Below are 26,067 nucleotides of genomic sequence, written 5' to 3'. Positions count from 1 at the left end.
CTGGTACCCGCTCCTCAGGGGCAGTGTGCGCCTCTGGGACTCGCTCTCCTAGTCTACCCCTCTCCTCGGGCTGGCTCTACGTCTCCTGGGTCCTACCTACCCTGCAACGCCTCCCGCTCCTCGGGACTACCCCTGGAACACCTCTGCAATCCGTGAGTTCTACAACAGGGTTCCCCCGCTCCTCGGGGTTGTGCCTGTGTCCTGTACGAGACTGTCTGCGCCTCCCCACTTCCTCGGGGCCGCACTCTCGTGTCTCTCAAGAAACTGCCAGAGCTTCCCCGCTCCTCAGGGTCGCATCTACGTGCTATACTGAGACTGCCAGCACTCCTCCGCTCTTCGGGGCTGTGCATACGTCACCAGTAGTGTTACAGGGAGTGCTGGGAGAGCGGTCCCCCTTAGAGGGAGTGTGCCCTTGGGCCCCTGGCACGATCCCATGCCAAGGGTAGGTGTAGCGTGGGTGGCGAGAGACAGCTCGACCCCCAGCCGAACCTGCATGCCTCTGGAACCAACTATGGGGTGTTGGTGATGAACAGTCCTCCGACCGTTCCCGGCCCTTTCAGACCTGCTGCTGGGATGGCAAGAGGCAGCAGGCCAGACTCAGGGCGTGGGCAGACGAAGGTTCAAAAACAAACGACGAAGACTCGGGAACCATAGACTGTAAACGTAGACTCCGGAATATAGAAGGTTCAGACAGTAGCACGGTCCCTCAGGGTGCCCTACACAGCCAGTACCACTCCACCACCCTGTCCTACATCCGTGGGAGCGGAACCAGCGCAGGACAAAAACAAACACAGGCTCAGGAACTGAAGACAAGGACTCAGGGACTGTAGAATGTAGACATAGACTCAGGAGCTTGGGAGGTTCAGATGTTGGCACGGTCCCTCAGGGCGCCCTACACAGCCAGTACCACTGGTCTGGTCACGGACCACCCTATCCTACACCCGCAGGAATGGGACCAGCGCAGGAAAGGAAAAGTGCTGCACAATCAGTCCAGGGTAAGGTACTGCACACCGGCAGTCTAAAGCGAGGTACTGCACACCGGCAGTCTGAAGCAGGATACTGCACATCGGCAGTCTGAAGCAGGGTTGGAACATCAGGATCAGGAACAAACATCAAGGAACAACAGGAAACATCAGGACTTGCAAGACAGCGGACACCAAGCTGAAACAAACAACGAAGGCCTGACGGAGCGCTGGAAGAGGAGACATCCAGAATCCGGAGGACTGAACATCTAGTAGACCTCGCTGAGAGGAACGCAACATTCTTGAAGGTTTATAAAATTTCAAAATTGCATTTGCCCATGGACAGTATTGACATTAAGTAATTTGAAGATGGTCACAGCAAGTTTAAATTGAATTATTTCGTGAATTGAAAACCAGTGTAACTCAATCAAGGTCGGGGTTATATGGACAGAATGCCTCAGGCCAGTGATAAGACAAGAGGCTGAGTTTAACAATAACTGTAAAGGGCGCAATGTTGAGGAAGGAAGACCGGTATTAAGACTGTTATAATAACTGAAAATAGGAAAAATGCATGCTTGTAAAACAGTACGAAATTCTGAAGCATGCAACAGTTTTTTCAGGCCTACAAAAATGCAAAGAAACTCTGCTTGATAACATATTTAACTTGAGGTTTAAAAGATAATGTACTATCTAAAATGATGGACCCAGAAAACAAATTGGAAGCCGATCCAGTTAGCTGTATAGCAGTAAAAGAAGCAAAGATCGGTGTATATACAAAAGCCCTTTATTGAAATTTGCCCGACACTGTCCGAGTTTCGCTCTTTGGTCGACAGCTGCTTCAGGAGCAATAAATTGTAGCAGGACTAATCACACGCCTGCAGGGCTGAGGTCACAATGTTTGTGAATCCACTATTATACAGGATCAGAGGACATTTCTAATATATCCGTAAGATCCAACGAAGGAATTTGTTCTTCTATCTGAGTACTTTGTTGTAGGTAAAATGCTTTCGTTACCACTGTTAAGGCCGAGTCAGGAATTTTCAAATTTTTCTTCATATATAATTTAAATAATTCCAGTGGGGATATAGATTTAATTACTGGAAAGTTCAATATACATAGGTTGTGAGCCCTTAAAGCATTCTCAATTGTTTCTAATCTTTTTGATATAATTCGTTCTGATTCAATCAATTTATTTTGCTTAGCTTCTGCTAAGCAGAATGTTTAAAATCATGAGAGGTCTAGAACGGGTAGATGTGAATCGGTTATTTACTCTTTCGGATAGTAGAAAGACTAGGGGGCACTCCATGAAGTTAGCATGGGGCACATTTAAAACTAATCGGAGAAAGTTCTTTTTTACTCAACGCACAATTAAACTCTGGAATTTGTTGCCAGAGAATGTGGTTAGTGCAGTTAGTATAGCTGTGTTTAAAAAAGGATTGGATAAGTTCTTGGAGAAGTCCATTACCTGCTATTAAGTTCACTTAGAGAATATCCACTGCCATTAGCAATGGTAACATGGAATAGACTTAGTTTTTGGGTACTTGCCAGGTTCTTATGGCCTGGATTGGCCACTGTTGGAAACAGGATGCTGGGCTGGATGGACCCTTGGTCTGACCCAGTATGGCATTTTCTTATGTTCTTATGTTCTTATTAAAACCATTCTTCTTTCAAGATCTTGTGCTTTATCAGAGAAGTTGGTTATCAAGATATTATTTTTAACAGCCTGGTTTTGAATTTCCACAGTCACTTTAGATAAACTTTTAATAGAACTTTATATAGCACTCAGTATTGTCCATATCCCTTCCAAAGACATTACATCAGGTCTAGCTGTTAAAGGACTCATAGAAAGAGCTCTAAGCTGTTCCACTCCCTTGTCCTCAGCAGTTCCCCCGCTCAACCCTCTACCTTGTTCCGCTGACAATCCAGCTGCTTCTTGAACCAACGGTGTGGATGCACCCATAAGGGTAGATTTTTAAAAATTGCGCGATCGCGTACTTTGTTTGCGCACCAGGCGCAAACAAAAGTACGCTGGATTTTATAAGATATGCGCGTAGCCGCGCATATCTTATAAAATCCGGGGTCGGCGAGCAAAGGAGCGGCCTTGGAGGGAATTTTCCTTCGCCCTCCCCCCACCTTCCCCTCCCTTCCCCTACCTAACCCACCCCCCCGGCCCTATCTAAACCCCCCCTTACCTTTATCGCACGATTTACGCCTGCGAAAAGCAGACATAAATCTGCGCGCGTCGGCCGGCTGCCCCGCTCCGTGTTCCGGTCCCGGGGGCTGGTCCGGAGGCCGCGGCCACGCCCCCGGGCCGAAACCACGCCCGCGTCGCCGCCCCCAAAACGCCGCGTCACGCCCCGAAACGCTGTGTCATTCGGCCACGCCCCCGACATGCCCCCTCCCGCCCCTTTTTAAAAACCCCGGGACTTACACACGTCCCCGGGCTCTGTGCGTGCCGGCAGCCTATGCAAAATAGGCTCACCGGCGCGCGAGGGCCCTGCGCGCGTAAATCCGCCCGAATTTACGCGCGCAGGGCATTTAAAATCCGCCCCATAGGGTTTAACATCTCTCCGAGGCTTCCTTCCTCCCTCCGATGTTCCTCTCTGCCTTCTCCTGGAGCCTCAACACGCTCGTCTCCGAAGCCACCGATCCTGGCCAACGCCATGACCACCCCTGTCTGCTCCGAGGCAGGGCAGGGAGGTATGATGCTTCCGGGGTGAGCGGGTTTGCACAGTGATCCGGGGCTCAAAGTTGTGTCCAGGGTCAAGGGGGATGGCACATGCTCCTTAGCCGTCCCCCAACAACCGAGCTCTCCGGTACTGAAGGTGTAGCGGGTGTAACTGCCGCGAAGAAACCGGGGATTGCAGGCTATCGGGGGTCAGCTATGGATGAGCTGGAATTCTCACCTCTTAGCCGCCCCTTTCGCTTTGTATGAGGCATAATTTTGAAAGAGGATGACAAATTCAGAGGAAAATGGACAGCAATTCCTCCGGTGTCTTAAGCGGGACTATGCCTCGGTAGCCATCTTTCCCCCAGCATGCATAGTTTATGTAGCATCTCTTCAGGTAATTCAGTATAACTGCCACCAAGGAAAGAGAAATTGGCACATAAGAAACCCACTGGGTCCCAATATAAATTACAGATTCAGTGGTTTGTGGGTTTGTAATTAATCTGGGATGGACAGTGCCCCTGCACTCAATCTTTAACAACCTGAAGTATCTGTTTGTGGTGCCTGGACCCCACTGCAGACAAAGAAAACACACTTGGCATATATGAATAACTTTTACTTGACAGGATATTTAAGTAACATGAAAACAAAACATAGTATGGAACATTAAATAAAGAGTTGCTGGATTAAAAAACAGGAAAATTTTATGTTAGAACAAATAAAAACATATGAATAAGTACAGCCAGTAAGAAAGGAAAACAGGATATTGTCACTCCTGAACAATTGAATGCATAAATGAGAGAGCCAACATCCTAATTATCAGAGTCATTTTTACTTGTAGATGTCCAAACTATGCACATTTATAATGATAGGTTTGGTTCCCTTACATAACCGACAACTCCTCTCTGCTTGAATTGGGACATCTCAGCATCTCCTATACTGAAGGAGTAAACTTCTATTTCCTTTGGCTGGTGTATGGCAAGAGCTGCAGTAGCCCTTGTTTTCTAGTCCTTGCCCCCCATCCCATCCTCCACAGCGTAATTATGCTTGAATCCACATATATGAGATACTGAGCTCAAAAACATCCCAAAAAAAAACAAAGTCTCTCTCTCTGTAGTAAGTTATCAAAGCAGGAGAGGCTACTCTGAGCAGTTCTGTCCACTTCCCTTCAATAGTGCTTGGAGTTTTTCTCTTCCCTTCCCATTGTCTCCAATAGGATGCCTACTGATCTTTTCTTTCTGTGTGTTTACCCATCTTGATTACTAATAGCAAGAGCAGGTAAACAACTTTGAAGCAATGAAAGCCAAACACCAAACAGCAATGATTGATCCATGCTATACTGCACTGCAGCTCTCCTCCAAGACGGTCTCTATGGCGACCTGGCTAGCTGCCTTTCTTTCTTCACTCCTCACAGTCTCTGTTAGATGTCCTAAGCCAGTAGTAAACTAACTCTGTTCTCCTCTGCAGCTGCTTTCATTTCTGGCACCAAAAACACAGTGGGGCAGGTTTTAAAAGGGTTACACACATAACCCTTTTAAACCTGCTCCTGCATGCGCCGAGCCTATTTTGCATAGGCCCGGTAACGCGCGCAAGCCCCGGGACACGCATATGTCCTGGGGCTTGAAAAAAGGGGCAGGGAGTGGGCGGGGAGGTACGGGGGTGGGGCGGGACCAAGGCCTCCGGCATAGCGGCTGTGCCAGGGAATCGCGTGCCGGCAATCAGCCGGCACACGCAACCTATGCCTGCCCAGAGGCAGGCACAACTTATTTAACAAAGGTGAGGGGCTGGTTTAGATAGGGGAAGGGAGGGGAAAGTGCGGGGGGGGGGGGGGGGCGGACGGAAAGAAAGTTCCCTCCGAGGCCTCTCTGATTTCGGAGCGGACTCGGAGAGAACAGGGAAAGCCATCGGGGCTCCCCTAGGGCTCGGCGCACGCAAGTTTCATGTGTGTACCCCCTTGAGCGCGCCGACCCCGGATTTTATAACATGCGAGCACATGTTATAAAATCGGGCGTAGATTTGTGTACGCCGGGTTGCACGCACAAATCTACGCCCGAGCGTACCTAGTAAAATCTGGTCCAGTGTTCTATAGTCCATGCAAACTAAGTAGGGAACTGATTCTGATTAGAGCACCACTCTCTCTATTGTTTTTATATTACACTTTTTGACACTTCAAGGTGAATTACGGTATATTCAGGGACTGTAGGTATTTTCCTGTCCGGCTCATGATCTAAATTTGTATCTGAGGCAATGCATTGTGAAGTAAACTGACCAAAGTCACAAGGAGCATCAATGAGATTTGAAGAATAGTTTTCCTGGTTTATAGATCACTGCTCTTACCATTAGGCTATTCTTCCATTCCAGGCTGTGGTTAGAAGGAAAAGTAAATTTTCAGATGTTATGATCTTCATTCAGGGAAAAGCTGGTTTCACTAAATTGTTTCCTTGTCTGCCAGACTTTCTAGCTGGAAGACTATATATACAGTTCCATAGCAAAATGGTCTGTCAGTGTTCACTGCATTCACACTGATGCCAATTTTCTCTCCTTCAGATAACCATCTCTTGGGGGGGGGGGGGGAGGAAAAGGCTACTTTACAACAATCAGTCCTGACAAAACATAACTATCCACATGCACTAGTTCTGCTTATTGACTTTAGCTTTGTCTTCTCCTTGAAGCCAGTGCACAAGGCACCATTGTAATATAAATTCCTAGGGAGGGGATGTCAATTATTTTTTTCTATTTGAAATCTCCTAGTGTCCTGTTTCCAAAGGTGCTTTCCTGTTCTTTTCCTGTCATCCTGCTTTCACAGCAACCTTTTCTGTTTCTGTTGCTACTGCTATTCACGCATTTTATTCTGCACAAAGTTTCTTTGTTTTCTCTTATACTGACAACTGGTGGTTTGTCTGTATGTTCAATACTTCTGCTGTTTCTTCAGGTGTACAGTCAGTTCTTAGCCTGTGCGCTTCTGTAGCTAATCTACCCTAGCCTTGCAGAATTCCCTTTTGCATATCTTTATTTTCTGTGACACAGACTACTTTGGTTGCTGTTTTCTCCAGGAAAAGGCTACTTTACAACAATCAGTCCTGACAAAACATAACTATCCACATGCACTAGTTCTGCTTATTGACTTTAGCTTTGTCTTCTCCTTGAAGCCAGTGCACAAGGCACCATTGTAATATAAATTCCTAGGGAGGGGACTTCAATTATTTTTTTCTATTTGAAATCTCCTAGTGTCCTGTTTCCAAAGGTGCTTTCCTGTTCTTTTCCTGTCATCCTGCTTTCACAGCAACCTTTTCTGTTTCTGTTGCTACTGCTGTTCACGCATTTTATTCTGCACAAAGTTTCTTTGTTTTCTCTTATACTGACAACTGTTTCTTCAGGTGTACAGTCAGTTCTTAGCCTGTGCGCTTCTGTAGCTGATCTACCCTAGCCTTGCAGAATTCCCTTTTGCATATCTTTATTTTCTGTGACACAGACTGCTTTGGTTGCTGTTTTCTCCAGTTTATTCACAGTATCACTCTGTTTACCTGTTTTACTTTTAAATAAAGTTTGGAGTTGAATAAGTACCCTTTGCTGTCTGCCACATAAAAGTTTAGTTATGCTATTTTTATAGATGCATATATAGGGTGGGCAACTGGCTCCAGATTTTCAAGACAGGTTGATCCAGTCCTGGTTTTACCCCATTGCATGTTGGGACTTATTCTGAATTCCCTATTGCATTCCCTAAGAAAAACAAGACTATAAGTACCTGCATGCAGGGAAGTAAAACCAGGATTGGATCAGCTGTCCTGAAAATCTGGAGCCAGTTGGCAACCCTATGCACATAAGCCCAAATTTTAAAAGCCCGGCACGCGTAAAATTAGGAGGTTATGTGTGTGGTTGGGCCCTACGCGAGCCATGCACATTTTTGAAAGGGTCCAGCCACGAGCGTAACCCCTGATATGCGCACAAGTGCTGGGCCTGAAGAAAGGGTGGGGCCGGGACAGTGCCATTAGACGCTGTGCTGGAAAAGCTTACGCCAGCAGCCGGCTGGAGCATGGAGTTTACTTCTCCTCCGAAGTAAGTAGAAAAACAAAATTTGAGGCTAGCTAGGATAGATAGGTTTAGGGGTCGGGGAGGAGAGGGGAAGAGGGAGAAAGGATAGGGATAGGGTTAGGAAACCGGTCTAGACCCGATCATGTCGCTGCGCATATTTTTCTAAAATCCCCCCCCCCCTGCACGCGCGGGGAAGGCCACCCGCCCGCACATGCGCACATGGATATGAAAATCCGGTGAGCATGTGTACGCGGAAACTGTATTTTATAACATGCACAGGGTGACGCGTGCATATTATAAAATCAGCACATCCATGTGCAAGCACCGGGAACAATGTGCATATGGATGCACACATGCGCCTTTTAAAATCGACCCCATAGGGAACATAGAATGAGGAAAGAATAGTAAAGAGAGGGCTAAAACCTAGGGTTAATACAGAAGTAGCAACCCAGTGGATGCCACAGTAAATTCACTCCTGTGGCTATGTCCTACAGCAAGACTTCTCCTCATGGCCATACTTTAGACATACAGTTAAATCCAGGAGCTGAGCACTGGCTCCAGACATGCTGTTCCACTGACCATAGTGACTTCTTAGACAGTATCCCACTGATCCATAACAAGACTCTAACCAGTGCCATCTGAATTTTGTCAGTATTCATCCATGCTGCAAGATATTCACTTTTAAGGCTGTAACTAGTGCTACTGACTCATAAGCAGTGTATCATGACAGGATCTAAGCACACAGATATCACTATTTTGACTCAAAAAAACACAGAGCCTGAAATCTAACCTCAGCAAATTCAGGAAAGTGAAAGGCTAAAGTAGATTGTGACTCTCACACAGAAAGCCAGAGAAAACTATAATACGGTAATACGGTAGTGGCAAAGACCACTATTATGAGAAAGTGGACAAAGAGTAGAAAAAGATTCAGAGTGATATGTATTAAATTACAAGCATAGCAGGCGAACAAGCTGTGAGCAAGCTTAAGTCCACTTACAGAAGCTACAAATTTATGTCACAAGAATATCTCACTTTGCTAACATAAATCAATTTGGAGTACAGTTTGCAGAAGCATGATCTTCAGCATACCATTCATCAGGAAAATGACACTTTGGTCAGAGAGATTATAACTGTGCCCTCCCCCCCCAGTCCAGATTATAAATTACCCCTATGATTGGGGTGGGGAGTACCACATGAGAAGTTATATTTACTAATAAGATTTATCTTCGGGTTCATTGCCTGAGTGGGGGATGAGACAGGGTCCCCAAATTATGTGCTCTTCCCAAACAACCTCTCACTTGTGACACCACAATCATCACACCAGAATAAAACAGTAATTAACCCTTTTACTAGTACTGTGTAAGTAGACAGTAAATACAATAAGAACATTAAATGGGAAAAGTACAGTAGTGAAGTATAATTTAAACTGGCAGTTTTCTTATTTTAAATCAAGCAATGCAAAAATAACACTGGATATGGCCTGTTAGCCAGGACAAAAAATAATCATATGGCTAGTAAAATAAATAAATAAATAAATAAAGGAACATTAACAGAGAAAGTTTTGGGGGGGGAGGAAGAAGTGAAGCACACAACTTTCAGGAATTGTCTTTGCCTATGAGTACTCAAAAAGGGGTGGGGGGGAGGACAGATCCACTCCATTGTCACCAGTTTCTAAAGGGTGCACTCTGCCCAAAACACAAAATTGTGTGGGAAAGAAAAACAATCAAGAAAATGAAGAAGTCTCTTTTGATGGTAGTGCTAACTAGATGACAAACCAAATAGATGAGCACTGCATTATGTGGAAGGTCTCTCTCCCTCTCTCCTGGGGAGCTTCGCTACATGTTTTACTTGGTACTAAACAGAAAGCGAGCCTAGTTTCAGTATCTTACAGAAGGACCATGGTTCATCTGCTTCTCTTTCTCAGCCCATCTCATGGGCTGTATCTGGCAGCAAGGGTTAGTGCTTGACTTCAGCTGAAAGGCTGAAGCAATTAAGATGAGATACTGGATTAGTGACAAAAGGTAAGGAAATAAATCTTCTCCCTCCTCTACTAACATACTCTCTGTGCAAAGTTTAGAATTCTTAGCTCAGTCTCTTAGGAGCGAGCAAATGTTGCTTACCTGTAACAGGTGTTCTCACAGAACAGCAGGATGTTAGTCCTCACATATGGGTGACATCACAGGATGGAGCCCAATCACAGAACACTTTTGTCAAAGTTTCTAGGACTTTGACTGGCACCTACTGGGCATGCCCAGCATGGCACTAAACCTGCAGCCAGCAGGGTTCCCCCTTCAGTCTTGTTTAAAGCTACAAGAAGTGCCGAAAAAATAATTAAGAAAAAAAAGTAACGAACCCAACACCGCGGGGTGGCGGGCGGGTTTCGTGAGGACTAGCATCCTGCTGTCCTGTGAGAACACCTGTTACAGGTAAGCAACATTTGCTTTCTCACAGGACAAGCAGGATGGTAGTCCTCACATATGGGTGAGTAGCGAGCTGAGGATGTCCGAGTATGCACCAAATGTATCCAAAGACATGCAACAAGCACAACAATTGGGGTGGAAATTTGGTAGAGGTCATCCTGAACCCTAATGGGCAGGTGGAAGGGTGTTGGTACATCAAGTTGCAAAAAGGTTGTGCAAGACAGACTGGCCTAAGATGGAATCTTGTCTTCCAGCCTTGTCTAAGCAATAATGGGCTGTAAAGGTATGGAGAGAACTCCAGGTAGCAGCCCTGCAAATATCAGGAAGCAGCACCGAGCGTAGGTGCACTACTGAAGTTGCCATGGCACTGTTGGAAACAGAATTCTGGGATTGATGGACCCTTGGCAACTTGACAATTTGTTCTGAGTTATGTGCCTTGGTGGAATATAGAAAATACACGTGCAAGAAAATTGGAAGGAATTATAGTAAAAAGCAGAAGCAAGTACAAATTGCAACTTAATAGGAAACTAGACATTTATTTATTTAATTATTTAGTAATTCTTATATATCGATTTTTCATGCAAGCATATTAAATCGGTTTACAGTAGATACAAATAATCATTTAAAATTATTTGCATTTCCAAATAAGAAAGGAAGTAAATAAATTGTTTCATAATATAAATAATTAACATAGTAAACTAAATAGTAGGCTAAATAATCAAAATTTAAACACTTAGGGCCTGATTTTAAAAAGCATTTACTCGAGTAAAAACCAGGTTTACTGGAGTAAATTCACTTTACTTGAGTAAGTGGGTTTTTGAAAATTGCTACAATATATGCCATTGACTTGTCTATAGGATTTACTCACATAAGTGCACTCTACTTGAGTAAATAGCTTTTGAAAATTGCTACAATAGTAGCTATATTTACGCATGTAACTCCTTTTGAAAATTACCCCCTTAGAGAAGTAGTATAGTTAGGGTAGAGACAGTATAATAAAAATAAAATTATGTATTTATTTGTTTAAACACTTTTATATACCAAAGTTCGTATGGGCATCACATCGGTTTACATAAAACAAAGGAAGCAGAGGGAGCGAAATTGGAAAAAAAGTTACAATAATAATAATACCTTACCTTGGTATAAAATCAGAAGTGTGAGATAGTTATGCTAACAGCTCTTGGTAGGCTTGTTTAAAAAGCCAAGTTTTAATCCCCTTTTTAAATGATTTTATGCCAGCTTCTAATCGTAATTCCTGCGGAATAGAGTTCCATAGTAGGGGTCCAGCAATAGAGATAGTTCTTTCTCTTACATTTTTTAGGTGGGCAATTTTGGGGGAAGGAATTGGTAGCATCCCTGTTCCAGTTGATCTGGTGATTCTTGAGGGGGTGTGGTAGTGAAGTGAAGAGGTTAGCCATTCAATTTTTTCATTGTAGAGGGTTTTGTGAATTAGTGATAAGATTTTATGCTGGGCCCTGTATTTTGACCGGCAGCCAATGAAGTTCTTTTAATATTGGGGTGATATGTTCGGATCTTCTAGTACCTGTCAAGAGCCTAGCTGCAGAGTTCTGCAGAAGTTGCAATGGACTTGTGATATTTGTGGGAAGGCCTAAGAATAGTGAGTTACAGTAGTCTAATCTTGATAAGACAAGTGCCTGTAAGACAGTTCTAAAGTCTTTTGGGAATAGGAGGGGTTTTAATCTTTTGAGTATGTTTAATTTGAAGTAACCATCGCTAATGATTTTTTTAACACAGGATTTCATAGAGAATTCGCAATCTATAAGAATCCCTAGATCTCGTACTTCTAGGGAGATGGGGTAGTTTTTGGCCGCTTCTTGAATTACAAGCTCTTTTGTCTTGATTAATTTAGGTGAGATGTATAGGATTTCAGTTGTTTTAGTATTTAGGGAAAGATTCATTTGGGTTAATACCTTTTCAATGGTGGATTGGTATATGTCCCAGAGCTTAAGAGTTTGGTCAACGGATTTTTGGATCGGTATTAAAATTTGAATGTCATCGGCATAGATAAAATGTGATAGACCGAGGCCTGATAGAATTCTGCATAAAGGGAGCATATAGATTTTAAATACTGTAGAGGATAGAGAGCATCCCTTGGGTACTCCGAAGTTGAGATCGATAGGATGTGGCTCTTTGTCAAGAAATTTTACTTTGAAGGTTCTATTTGTTAGGTAGGAGCTAAACCATTTGAGCGCTGAGTCTTTAATGCCTATTTTGTTTAATCTATCAAGGAGGATATTATGATTAACTGTATCAAAGGCTGCTGAGATGTCTAGTAAGATCAGGAAGTAAAACTGGCTGTTATCGGTTCCTCTTAGGATGATATCTTGTAGTGAAGTTAAAAGGGTCTCTGTACTAAAATATTCTCTAAATCCGTTTTGTGCTGGGTACAGGAAACATCAGCGTTTCATTGGGTCTTTTCTCATACTATGAGCTTTACTAACTCAGAAAGCTACACAGTCTTCAAAGGAAAGCAACGGGTAAGACAGCGTTCCACTGTACCCATCTGGGTGGTTCGGCATTCAGCAGAAAAGTGGGCATCCCAGATGGGCTTTATGGTCCATATCTGTTGGCAGATTCTCAATCTCTTTGTAATCCTCTTGATGTTGTTGTCACTATTATTTTTTGTTTATATCTTTTTTTAGCTCTGACTAGCAAAGCTAATAAAGAGGAATCCCCATGCATATGAGCAGTTGGCTCCGCAGCCTCCAAAGAGCAGCAGGTGCTGTGGCTTAGTTGGTAAAAGTGCCTGTCTAGTAAACAGGAAATCCTGCGTTCAAATCCCAGCAGTGTCTTACTTTACAAAATGTACTAACGATTTCACTTCTATGAGTGATTGCAAGGCTTGTAGAGAAGTTAATTATTTATAATCTCTACAACTGTTCTTTGTGTACATCTATGAAATCTCTGAAGAGATTTCCCATGTCAATTATTGAGATGACAAGAGTTCTTCCCTCTGCCTCAGCCCACTGAATCACATCCTACAGAGAACTACTTTCTCCAGTTTGATTAACTCTTCCATTGACTATCTATTTCGACTTGAATTTATGTAATGTCACTCAGGCAGACATCCACTCTGCCTCCTGCCAAAGAGAGGAGAAAGGTGAGTGCGGAATACTACCTGGTTGTGCAGATGTTTAGTGTAAGGCAGATAGGTAACTAGGGCCTGTAACTCACTAACTCTGCAAGCGGATGTGATTGCCAAAAGAAAAATCACTTTCCATGTGAGATATCGAAGATCATAGTATTGGAGAGGCTCGAATGGTGGTTTCATGAGCCAACCCAAAACCAGGTTGAGGTCCCAAGAAGGGGCTGGAGGGCACAGTGGAGGCTTGAAGTGGAGCAAGCCCTTCAAAAAGCGTGTCACAATGGGCTGTACAGAAATGGGTACATGCCCAACACCTTTATGGAAGGCGGCTACTGTACTGACATGCATCCTGATGGAAGAAGTTTTTAGACCTGACTCTGATAAGTGCCAGAGATAGTCTAGAAACTTTGTGGTGGAACAGGTAAAAGGATCAAGTGACAGTGAGCAACACCATGACTTAAACCTGTTCCATTTGTAAAAATAAGATTTTCTCGTGGAAGGCTTCCGCGAAGTAATCAGGACATGGGAAACTGGCTCCAAAAGGTTGAGTGGCTGAAGAATTAGCCTTTCAACATCTAGGCAGTCAGGGACAAGGCCTGAAGATTGGGGTGGTGTAGACCACCAGTTGATCTGGGTGATCAGAAGCGGGTCCTTCCCCAAGGGAATATGCCTGCGAATGGAGAGATCCTGAAGAATCGGAAACCACACTTGGCGTGCCCAGTGAGGAGCTATGAGGATCATGGTTCCCTTGTCCTGACGAAACTTCACGAGAGTCTTCGGGAGAAGTGGAAGTGGATGGAATGCATTTAGGAGACCGGCGGCCCATGAGAGGGAGAATGTGTCTCTTGGCTGTGAGTGTTGGCTGCGAGTGAGAGAGCAAAAGTTCTCTACTTTGCGGTTTGAGGTGACGCAAAGAGGTCTACTTGATGATAACCCCAACATTGGAATATTGAGTTCGCTACTGTGGGGTTGAGAGACCACTCATGCGGCTGAAAGGTGCAACTCAGCTTGTCTGCCAACACATTGTTCACTCCCGGCAAGTAGGTGGCCCTGAGGTACATTGATCCATGTCCTTGAATTTAGACAGCATGTCTCTCTGAGGATGACTGATGTGGTATCATCCCTATCCAGAAGGGGGTTAGAGCCTAGGATAGTGTAGGGCAGAGTGGATTTTGTTTTGAGAGAGTAAGATGTGGTGGTGTGCTCTTACAGTTCAGGCCCCAAGCTTAGAGCAGAAATAGAAGAGACACTGCATTGTAAGCACCTAGTACAGGGCTGGCAAGGTGAAGAGACAGAGAAAAACTTTTGCCTTTCTGCTAACTTTGGTGATATTTTTGTATTTTTAGTCTTCTGCCTTCTGGGAGGCAGAAATCCCCTTACCAGAAGTGCAGGAGGGATCTACTCTATATTTACCCCTTTACTCCATCAAGAGAAGAGTGCAGAGACTAAAAGCTGAAGAGACTATTGTTTTTCAATCTTAGGGCTAGATTTATCAAACAGCAGTAAATATTGTTTGTGATATGAAAAAGGGCAACTTTTATGGTAATAGCCTATTTACTGCAATCTCAGTGCTTTGCATAGGTATTACTGCAAAGTGCATTAACATTTTGCACTTTGCCATAATTGCATAGGAGAGAGAGAGAGAGAGAGAATCTGTAAGGTACTTGTAGTAGTTAGCTATTTATGCTACTTAGGAGGCCCACCTAATTACTCGAGGTGAGGTTTACGTAGTAGTGTAGGGGTTAGGTACCACTTTTACATGCAGAGAAAGGACATCAAATCTTCACAAGAGTCGCACAGGAGAGGCGATGAAGGTGGCTCCAGGCCACAGAGGAAATCAGGAGGATCGGCGGAAGTGGCAATGGTGGTGGCCTCCAGGCCACAAGCAAGGCAGAGCACACAATGGCGGCAGCAGTGGAGAATAGCAGCGGCCTCCAAGCTGCAAAGATGGACGGGGGCAGTGCTCAGGCGCAGGAGAGGTGACGACAATGTCGGCAGCAGCTGGCCATGGAGAGGTCAGAGGCTGCTTGTGGGCCTATCCCACAAGCAGAATCGTAACAATCCTCTGAAAGTCCCGTGCACTTTAGTATACATAAGAACATAAGAAGTTGCCATACTGGGTCAGATATAGGGTCCATCAAGCCAGCATCTTGTTTCCAACAGTGGCTAATCCAGGTTACAAGTACCAAGGGCCAGTGCAAGGGTCTGTTGCTCCCTTGGCAGATGAAAGTGTTGCAATTCCAACCCCTGTGGGCCTCCTTTCCACCAGAGGACCCCAGTGAGTTCAGCTCCGAACTACCAGCCTGTCCTTGGTTTTTTGTCTTTGCCTGCTGAACTACGTCCACTCCACCAGGGGATCGCCAGGAGCACACTTCTCAGGCTGACCAAGCCCTTCTCTCTGCCTTGTACCACATCCACACTGCAGCCCTATTTAGTCTTGCCTCTCCCATGTCTCCTTGCTTTGGCATCGAGTCCTTCTTGGGTCCCAGCTTTAGCCACTCTCGCTCTGCAGCCTTCTTTCCTTGTTTTTCTGCGTGGCCTCCGAGCCTTCTGACTCTAGTTTCCTTGAGCCTTGTTCCTTGGCTCTTAGCCTTCTGTTTCCTGGTTTCCTTGCCTGTCCTGTGGCCATCCGTCCTTCTGTTCTGAACCTCGCTCTGTGGCCTGCGGGTCTTCTGACCCTTCCCTGCCTTGTGGCCTACCTTAGGCCTCTCTGTTCCCTGACTTGGCCTTGCTTGAGGCTCCCTTAGCCTCTTCCTGTTTCTTGGTGCTGCCTGCCTTGCCCCTCGGGGCTCTCTTGTCACTGCTGCCTTTGGGCATTCTGTGTTCCATGTTCTGTGTAATCCTTGTCCTGGTTTGTCCTGTCTTGTTCTAGCCTGTCTGCCCCTGTCCCAGCACTAGTGTTCTAGTTCCACACTTACTTGCATCCAGCTCCATGCTTACCTTCACTCTGTTCTTATGCTCCAGTTCTACCCTTACCAGCACCCAACTCCAGTGTTCCAGTTCCACGCTTACCTGCATCCAGCTCTACGCTTATCTTCACTCTGTTCCTGTGATCAAATACCACCCTTACCAGCACTCAGCTTCAGTGTTGCAGTTCCGTGCTTATCTCACTCTGTTCCTGTGGTTCCAGTTCCACCCTTACTAGCACTCAGTTCCTGTGGTTCCAGTTCCACTCTTATTTGCACTCAGTTCCAGTGTTCCAGCCCAGCCTTCACCTTATTCTAGTGCTCCAGCCCAGTCTGCACCTTTTCCAGCACTCCAGCCTCACCAGCCCATCCTCACTCTGTTACAGTCCTGTGCCACTCCAGGATGTGGTGTCTACAACAATCCCTCTCCAGCTACCCTTCATTCCCAACACAATGTAACAACCCCCCCCACCCCCCCACCCCAATCCAACCTGAGTTGAATGTGTCTGCTGACAGTAGGAGATATATAGGCATGTGGATTTTATGAAGTGCCCGAGTGTGCACGTATCTTCTGGTATGCACACAAATCAAAAAGTTAAAAAAGGGGTGGGGTAGGGCATGATCTGGGTGGAGCATGAGCGGGACATGAGCTTTCCGGGAAGGTCACTTGAAATGTGTGCCAGGGTCCCCTACCGCGTAATTTTGCTTCTGTTATGGATAGCATATAAGTTTTAAAATAAAAAATCAGGGCTAGTCAGCAGGGTTTTAAGGGTCGGGGCTAATAGGGTAAAATGAGGCTATCTAGCTAGGGGAGTTAGGAAGTCCTATCCTTTACCAGGGTAAACTGGGAACGAACTGGGGAAACTGGTATTTGCATTGGCATGCATGCCTAGCAAAATGCCCCCCCCCCCCCCCCCACTTTCGTGGTAGAGGTAGCATTTGTGCAACATGCGTGAGTTCATATAAAATTGCGTACACATGTACATGCAAACTGTCAATTTTATAACATACATACATATACGTGCTTATGGTATAAAATGGCCACGTCCATTGGCACAAGCTGGCATATGAATGTACATTTGCGCCCACGCGGATGTTTAAAAGTTCCCTCTTAGTCATCTTGATTAATAGCAGTTTATGGACTTTTCCTCCAGGAACCTATCCAAACCTTTTCGAAACACAGCTATACTAACTGCCCTGACCATATCCTCTGGCAACGAATTCCAGAGCTTATGTTATGCTCAGGCTTCTGAAACCTTGGACCGATGGGAGGATGATATACCTTAGGAAGTGGATCTGTAGGCTCTCCCGTCGGGTGGTGAGGCAGAACAGAAGAAGTGACCAGCTGACCCTCGGCACTGGGGACTAAAGCGACTGTAGAGGCAGACGAAGAGTCGTGACTTCGAGGAGAGGAACTGTGTCTTCGCCACTGGAAGCCCGCGATCCCCCCAGTAGGAGCCCATAGGGACCCTGGCCGCTGGGTCTTAGGTGGGCCCTTGGAGACAGTGGTCCAGAAGAAGTCCAAGGTCAAGTGCCAGAGGGTCATCACTTACCAGTCCGAGGTCACACGCCAAGGAATCGTCGCTTGCCAGTCCGAAGTCACACACCAGGAATCACCGCTAGCCAGTCAGAAGTCACACACCAGGAATCACTGCTAGCCAATCCGAAGTCAGGAACCAGGAACACCAAGACAAGACAGGAACCAGGAACAAGGATCCAAAGCGCAAAGAGACTCACCGAAGCAAGCAGACTTAAACAGCGCTACAAGAGATGTTGCCAAGTCAAGGAATGAGCAGAGGAAGCCTCCCTATATACTTCCTCTACTCAGGCTCATAGGAAACAGCTGTAAGTGGTTAAAGGGGCCAGGCCCCTTTAAATCCAGAGAGGAGTCGTGGCCTCGCGCCTAAAGATGTCAGCGGCCATCTTGGATTTCCTCCGTGGAGGAAAGACTGCCGAACGCCGCAAGGGAGGAGCAGGGACGGCTCCCCACCCAGCGGCCATCCCAGGGGCCCACGCCGGAGCGATGGGCACAAATTCAGGGGCTTCTCCTGAGGCTTGCCGCGGCGGGTCACCATCGCGGTCAGGTAGGGGGGTGTGCCCGCGGCCATCCGTGGGCGCGGAACACAACAGTACCACCCTCTTTAGGGCGCCTCCCTGGAGGCCTTGGTTTAGTCGGATGGTCTCTGTGGAATTGCTCAAGCAAGCCCCAGTCCAGTATGTTGGCCAACGGCTCCCAGGTGTTCTCTTCGTGGCCTCCCAGGCAAGCAGATACTCCCATTTCTTTCTATGCTTCCGCACGTCCAATACCTCCCGGACTTGATATGTGAGGTCGCCTTTGGAGGCAACAGGTTGGGGAGTTGGAGGTGTACTGGAAGGCCAAGATAACACCAGGGGCTTCAAGAGGGAAACATGAAACGTGTTGTGTATCTTGAGTGAAGGTGGTAGCCGGAGCTGATATGATACCGTACCAACTTGTCGAATGATGGGAAATGGCCCAATAAATCAGGGGGCCAATTGCGCTGCTGGCAGCTTCAGGCGGATGAACTGGGTGCTCAGCCATACCTTTTCACCTGGCCTCAGAGGCGGGTATGGTCTTTGTCGCTGATCGGCATACCTTTTTGCCACCTGTCCGGCTTTGATCAATGCGTGTCGTGTGGAAATCCACAGGCGGTGCAGCTCATCTGCTGAGAGTTGGGCTACCGGAGACATGACTGAAATGGGAACTGGCAGTGGCGGGCGTGGCTGCTTCCCATAGACTATCTGGAATGGCGAGAATCTGGTAGCCATGGAAAGGTGAGAGTTGAGTGCAAACTCTGCCCACAGCAGCAAACTTGCCCAGTTTCTCATTTACATATATACGGAGGAACTGCTTTAAAGTTTGGTTCGTCCTCTCCGCAAGACTGTTGGCCTGTGGGTGGTAAGCGGAAGTGTAGTCCAGGGTGACATCGAACTTCTGGCAGAGGGTCCTCCAGAATCTGGCAGTAAATTGAGGGCCTCGGTCTGAGAGGATACTTCTTGGTAGACCATGCAGTCTAAAGATGTGCTGGACGAACAGCTGGGCCAGCTGTAGTGCAGTCAGCAACCCTGGGAGTGGTACAAAGTGCGCCATTTTACTAAACCGGTCGATGACCACCCATATGACCGTGTTGCCACTAGATGACGGCAGATCGACCACGAAGTCTGTCACTAGATGGGTCCATGGTTCTGAGGGAGCTGGTAAAGGCTGAAGCAAGCCTAGTGTCGCACCTGGCATCCTCTTATGACGAGCACACGACATAAGCCCGGACATCTTTGTTGGCCTTAGGCCACCAATAGTATCGGCGCAGGGTCTGTAACGTCCGAGATTGTCCTGGATGACCGGAGCAACGGGAATCATGAACCCACGCCAGGACTTATTTCTGCAAGTGCGGCGGAACCAGAGTATTCCCGGGGGGAATGGTCGTGGTGGCGGACAGCAGGATGCGTGACGGCTCAGTGATGAACTGCGGGTCATCAGAATTCTCTGTAGACTCAAATACACGTGATAAGGCATCGGCCTTGATATTCTTCCCAGCAGATCTGTAGCGTAGAATAAAATTGAATCGGGTGAAGAATAAGGCCCAACGTGCCTGTCGAGAGTTGAGTCGTTGTGCCCGATGCAGGTATTCAAGATTTTTATGGTCCATGTAAACTGTAAACTGGTGTTGTGCCCCCTCTAGCCAAGGGTGCCACTATTCTAGAGCCACCTTCATGGCTAAGAGTTCCTTGTCGCCAATGGCATAGTTCCACTCTGCCGGAGAGAACTGACGGGAGAGGAAGGCACATGGACGTAACTTGTGACTTTTGGAAGTCTGACTCAGAACGGACCCCACGCCTTCTGAGGACGCGTCCACCCCGATGACAAACGGCCGCTGCAGATCCGGATGACGAAGGCACGGTTGCTGCAGGAACGCCTCCTTGAGGCGACAAAAGGCGGCCTCCGCTCCCGGAGGCCAGTTCATGGGATCCGCGCCTTTCTGGGTCAAGGCTGTCATCGGGGCAACGATGGACGCATAATGAGGTATAAAAGATTGGTAATAGTTGGCGAAACCCAAAAACCGTTGGAGTGCCTTCAGTCCGGATGGCTGCGGCCATTCCCGAATGGCTTTCAGCTTCTGGGGGTCCATACGGAATCCCTCACTGGAGACGATGTACCCCAGGAAGGGAAGGGACTCCTGTTCAAAAAGGCACTTTTCGAGTTTCGCATACAGTCTATGTTCTCTGAGGCGTTGCAATACTTGGATGACGTGCTGATGATGAGCGGCCAGAGAGTCCGAGAATATCAAAATGTCGTCCAGGTACACGACCACGCACTGATACAAGAGATCGTGGAGTATCTCGTTCATGGTGTTTTGGAACACCGCTGGAGCATTACAGAGCCCGAACGGCATCAATAAATACTCATAGTGGCCGTCTCGGATGTTGAAGGCCATCTTCCATTCATCACCCTCCTTGATTCGGATCAGGTTGTAGGCCCCTCGGAGATCCAACTTGGAGAAGATCCTCGAACCTTGCAGCCGATCGAAGAGCTCAGATATGAGGGGCAAGGGGTAACGGTCCTTGACCGTTATAGCATTCAGGCCCCGGTAGTCGATGCAAGGGCGAAGGCTTCCGTATTTCTTTGCAACGAAGAAGAACCCAGCCCCCGCTGGGGACGTTGACTTCCGAATAAAGCCCCTCTCCAGGTTCTCTTTGATGTACTCTGTCATGGCCTGTGTCTCCACAGGCGAGAGAGCATAGGTACACCCCCGAGGGGGCTCAGTGCCAGGGAGGAGGTTGATGGCGCAATCGAATGATCGATGAGGTGGAAGTATCTCGGCTTTTTGCTTTGAGAAAACATCCGCGTACAAGGCATAGGAGGCCGGCAGGCCCTGAAGACTGGTGGAGGCGATGGAACAGGAAACTGGAATCACTGATTGGAGGCAATTGCCGTGACAATTCGGCCCCCAGTGGGATAGCTGTAAGGTCTTCCAATCGAACTGAGGACCGTGTTCCTGAAGCCAGGGAAGGGTCAGGACGACAGGATGTATGGAATACTCCAAAACAAGGAAAGGTATTCACTCCCAATGAAGGATTCCAACCCTCAACTGGACGGGAACCGTGGTGTGTGTCACACGTTCCAGAAGAGGTTTACCTTGGATAAAGGAGATGACCAATGGAGCTAGAAGATGGACTTGTGGGATCTTCAAGTGCTCCACCAGGCTCTTCATAATGAAATTGCTGCTGGCACCGGAGTCCACCAGGGCTAACGTGTGGAACTCACCATCCGCAGATGTTAACGCCACTGGTAGCATTAGTGGAGGTGCAGGTAAGGTTAGGCCCAGGAAGAGACCTCCTTCAGGTCCTAGGCCCGGGAATTTCCCGACCGCTTCGGGTATGCGGCTATTTGATGGCCCGCTGCACTGCAATAAAAACAAAGTCCTTCCTTAATTCGCCGCCGGCACTCTTGTGGAGACACTCTCCCACGACCCAATTCCATGGGTTATTCGGTCAGCGTTCAAGGAGCTCCCGCTTCAGCCTTGGGAGCAGGCGAGGGCCTCCTTCCTTTCTTCCCTTCCGGAAGACGAAAATGCATGTGACGATCCACGCGATTGGCTAAATCTATTAGGCCATCGAGATCATCCGGGAGTTCCCTTGCCGCTAATCCATCCTGAAGGCACGGGGCTAGCCCCTCCAGGAAGATTCCGTAGAGGCAATCCTCCCTCCAGTTTAACTCTGCGGCTAATGTACGGAATTCTGTTGCATACTCGGCCACTGTCCGTGTACCCTGTCGCAACTGGAGTAGTTCTGAAACTGCAGTGGATTTGCAGACAGGCTCATCAAAAGTTTGCCGAAAGGCGGACAAAAACTGATTCAGACTTCAAAACACCTGGTCTCTTCTCTCCCATAGGTGAGAGGCCCAGATCAAGGGTTTCCCGTCGAGCAAGGTCATAATATAACTAGTCTTGTCCAAGTCATTTGGGAACTGCGCAGGTAATAAAGAAAAGCGGACCTGGCACTGGCTGAGGAATCCCCAACACAACTTCGTACCTCCGGCATATCAAGAGGGCGCCGGGAGTTGTGTGGGAATTACCTGCCTAAGATCGCCCACGGTGGCCTGCACGGGGCCTTGATGAGTAGAGCGGCCCCCCAGAGCCACAGGTGGGGATGGCAGAGTAGGGTTCATGAGCCCCAATGCCTCGAAGCGTTGGTTCAGGCCCTCCACTGCAGAGACAAGGGCATCCAGGGTCTTTTGCTGATCCTTCAGACGCTGGGCCATTCCAGGAATGGCCTGGCGGGCAGATGCCTCCGCTGGGTCCATGGACTTGGCAATCTGTTATGCTCAGGCTTGTGAACCCTTGGACTGATGGGAGGATGGTATACCTTAGGAAGTGGATCCGTAGGCTCTCCTGTCGGGTGGCGAGGCAGAACAGAAGTGACCAGCTGACCCTCGGCACTGGGGACTGAAGCGACTGTGGAAGCAGACGAAGAGTCATGACGTCAAGGAGAGGAACTGTGTCTTCGCCACTGGAAGCCCGCGGACCCCCCAGGAGGAGACCATAGGGACCCGGGCCGCTGGGACTTAGATGGACCTTTGAGAGGTCAAGGAGTCGAGAGTTCAGAGCAAGGGCTAACTGGAGCTTCACCCCTGGAAGCCCGCGGTCCCCCTGGGAGGAGCCCATAGGGACCCGGGCCGCTGGGACTTAGGTGGGCCCTTGGAGACGGTGGTCCAGAAGAAGTCCAAGGTCAAGTGCCAGAAGGTCGTCGCTTACCAGTCCGAGGTCACACGCCAAGGAATCGCCGCTTGCCAGTCCGAAGTCACACACCAGGAATCACCACTTGCCAGTCCGAAATCACACACCAGGAATCACCGCTAGCCAGTCTGAAGTCACACACCAGGAATCACCGCTAGCCAATCCGAAGTCAGGAACCAGGAACACCAAGACAAGACAGGAACCAGGAACAAGGATCCAAAGCGCAAGGAGACTCACCGAAGCAAGCAGACTTAAACAGCGCTACAAGAGATGTTGCCAAGTCAAGGAATGAGCAGAGGAAGCCTCCCTATATACTTCCTCTACTCAGGCTCATAGGAAACAGCTGTAAGTGGTTAAAGGGCCCAGGCCCCTTTAAATCCAGAGAGGAGGCGCAGCCTCACGCCAAACGATGGCAGCGGCCATCTTGGATTTCCTCCGTGGAGGAAAGACTGCCTAACGCCGTGAGGGAGGAGCAGGGACAGCTCCCCACCCGTTGGCCATCCCAGGGGCCCACGCCGGAATGACGGGCACGAATTCAGGGGCTTCTCCCGAGGCTTGCCGCGATGGGTCGCCGTCGCGGTCAGGTAGTGGGGCACACCCGCAACTGTCCACGGGCGCGGAACACAACAGTTTAACCGTGTTTTGAGTGAAAAAGAATTTTCTCTGATTTGTTTTAAATGTGCTACTTGCTAACTTCATGGTGTACCTCTAATCCAGGAGTAAGCAAACATTTTGAGCCACGGCCCCCCTTCCATTTATCCAATTGGTTGGGGCCCTACAAGATGGATTACTTTCTCTCTACACATATATGTGAAGGGTATTCCCCAGGCAACTACACTGCCAACCAGTGGCTATAAGCTCCCATTTTGTTTCTCTTCCAAGTTGCTGAAAGGAATAAGCTCACACATACACATGGATACAGACATGCCATACCCAGACAGAAACAGAAAGAAACAAATATCTCATATGCAGAAAAATAGAGACACCCCACACCCAGACTGACAGACAGCGAAACAGATTCTCAGACAACAGACACAAACCGACAGACACAGAGATCCTACACACAGACCTAAACAGTTACCCCATACCTAGACAAAGGCACTCCACACACAGATACAGACAGCCCATAGAGAGACAGAAATCCACACCCAGACAGGAACAGAGACACCAACATCTCACCTAGCAGAAAAACACAGACAGACACATCATAGACAGACACAGAGAGAGGAATACACACATCACAAGCAGACAAACACAGGCAGACACACTATAGCCAGACACAGAGAGAAAAACAGAAGACAGACTGCATTAAATAATACAAAGACACAGACTGCACACACACATCAAAGCAAACCAATACAGAGTTACACACTTCACACCATACTCGGCTACACACCACAATGGTAAGAGCTGGAAAATGTTTCAAAAAACTTATGTGCCAACCATAATTTTTTAGGAGCTGGGAAAAACTGCATTCCACATTGCCCAACTTTGGCTTTTTTGCCTTTTTTTTTTTTTAAACTGTTTTCACTATTTTTTCCAGTTTTACTATTTTTTTTTGGGGGGGGGGGGGTTATAGTTGTTCATCTTTTAATTGTTCATGTTTTGATATATTTAACTTTTTTACACTTTTTGCCTTTACTGTCCCTTCCCTACCTCCTCTCTCTTTCCCCTCCACTTGCTCATTCTCTCTTTTGCCTTTTTGCCCATTCCCCTCCCCAACATCACCATTCTTTTCCCCCAGCAGGCAACAGCTGTGATCGCTGTGTTTGGGAAGGTACCTGGCAGCAGCAGGAACTCCTCCTAGCCTGAGGGTGACAGGTCTTTCTGGGTTGTGGAATACTTCAGTGGCTGTTCCCATGTCCATTTCTGCCACAGAGTAAGCATTTTCTCAACTGGACCCACCACATCAGAAGCAGCTCTGTACCTGGCCCATTGAATAATGATGTCACTCTGTGCTGGCGGCTCTCCCCCTCGTGAGCTTGCGATGCCTGCATAGCATTAAGACTCAACAGTGGAGCCATTTATTTCTTCCCTGATTGAGTAGCCAGTGTGCCCTCCTTCAGAACTGTTCAAGACCCACTTGGGGAGGCCTGCCCCCCCCCCCCCCAGTTTGCTCACCCCTGCTCTAGTCCTTCTATTATTTGAAAGAATAAATAATCAATTCACATTTAAGGGTAGAAATCCAGGGTTAATAGTACAGCAATAAAAAAAGAGCATCGTCCACCTGGACAAAATGATGAGACAGACAATGAAATGCTAAGAGAAATCAGGGAAGCTAACCAATTTGGCAGTACAGAAGTAAGGGGAGCACACTAAGTCTCTTGACATCCTGGGTTTTCTGGGCAGGGTGAAACATGGAGTATTGTATTAACCATAATGCCCTTGTAAGCAATAAGACTTTTTTTGTTCCTTAGTTTAAATCTCCCGATAAAGTATCTGCACTTCTATGATATGGAAGAAGCTTTATTAATAGATGTCTTGGAAATGAATGTCTCGCCAGGTAACATTTCTGTTTCATGTTGCCTCAGTATCTGTATGCAAATAGTACCGACTATGACTTGCTTTCCTGACACCTCCAGACCCACTATACTGGACCAGTCTTTGCAACAGGTACCACTTCCATTCTAAGGCTACATTCCAGCACTGTATCTAGTTCTCCACACTGAGAGCCAATAAGGAACCCTTATCAAGAGCCATACCATTTACTGAGTCCTCAGTATAGCTTTGAATGCTGGTGCTTAAGAAGTGATTCCAGTATATATATCAGTACCATGGGAATACTTCCTATACAGTTTGTGCTTTTTGAAAGGTAATAGTACTGAACCAGACTGTGGACTTGTGTGCCCAATATTTCAGCACATCTGTGTCCATGTCCTCAATGGGATCTTTTAGTTAGTGTGTCACAGAAATTAATGTTGGTGTCTCCTTTGATACAGTGGGTGGGGTGAGCATCTCTCATGCCATTTCCTTTAGCTATGGTCTGTGTCAGGAAAGATGGTTTTGTGGGGGCAATTTGGCTTTGGCGTTTTGAGGTGAGAGAGGAAGTGTTAACTAGCAGGGTGCTGCTCATGCCTGCACTCCTCTCTTCAGGTGGCAATCTTTCCAATACTACATCCCCACTATGCTTCTGCCTCTAGCACTCTTGTTCACATATCCTATCTACCAGTAACTCCTTTGTGTATGTGAAATGCTGAGATTGGAGAACAAGACTCCTTTTC

General features: G+C 47.3%; 1 protein-coding gene and 1 non-coding gene across 4 annotated transcripts in view; one reads left to right on the top strand and one right to left on the bottom strand.

Annotated features, from left to right (window-relative positions):
- The window catches only part of RGS7 (regulator of G protein signaling 7), an 883,903-nt gene that overhangs the window by 401,348 nt on the left and 456,488 nt on the right, over nucleotides 1–26,067 (bottom strand). The gene's annotated exons all lie outside the window — the stretch shown is intronic.
- Nucleotides 12,822–12,895, top strand: TRNAT-AGU. The gene has a single exon. It is a non-coding gene; the product is annotated as a tRNA-Thr (tRNA).

This window comes from Rhinatrema bivittatum, chromosome 3 (assembly GCF_901001135.1).
Source record: "Rhinatrema bivittatum chromosome 3, aRhiBiv1.1, whole genome shotgun sequence".
NCBI classification, from domain to species: Eukaryota; Metazoa; Chordata; class Amphibia; order Gymnophiona; family Rhinatrematidae; genus Rhinatrema; species Rhinatrema bivittatum.
Note: the sequence above shows the minus strand (reverse complement) of the source record. Positions and strands in the feature narration are given on the sequence as shown.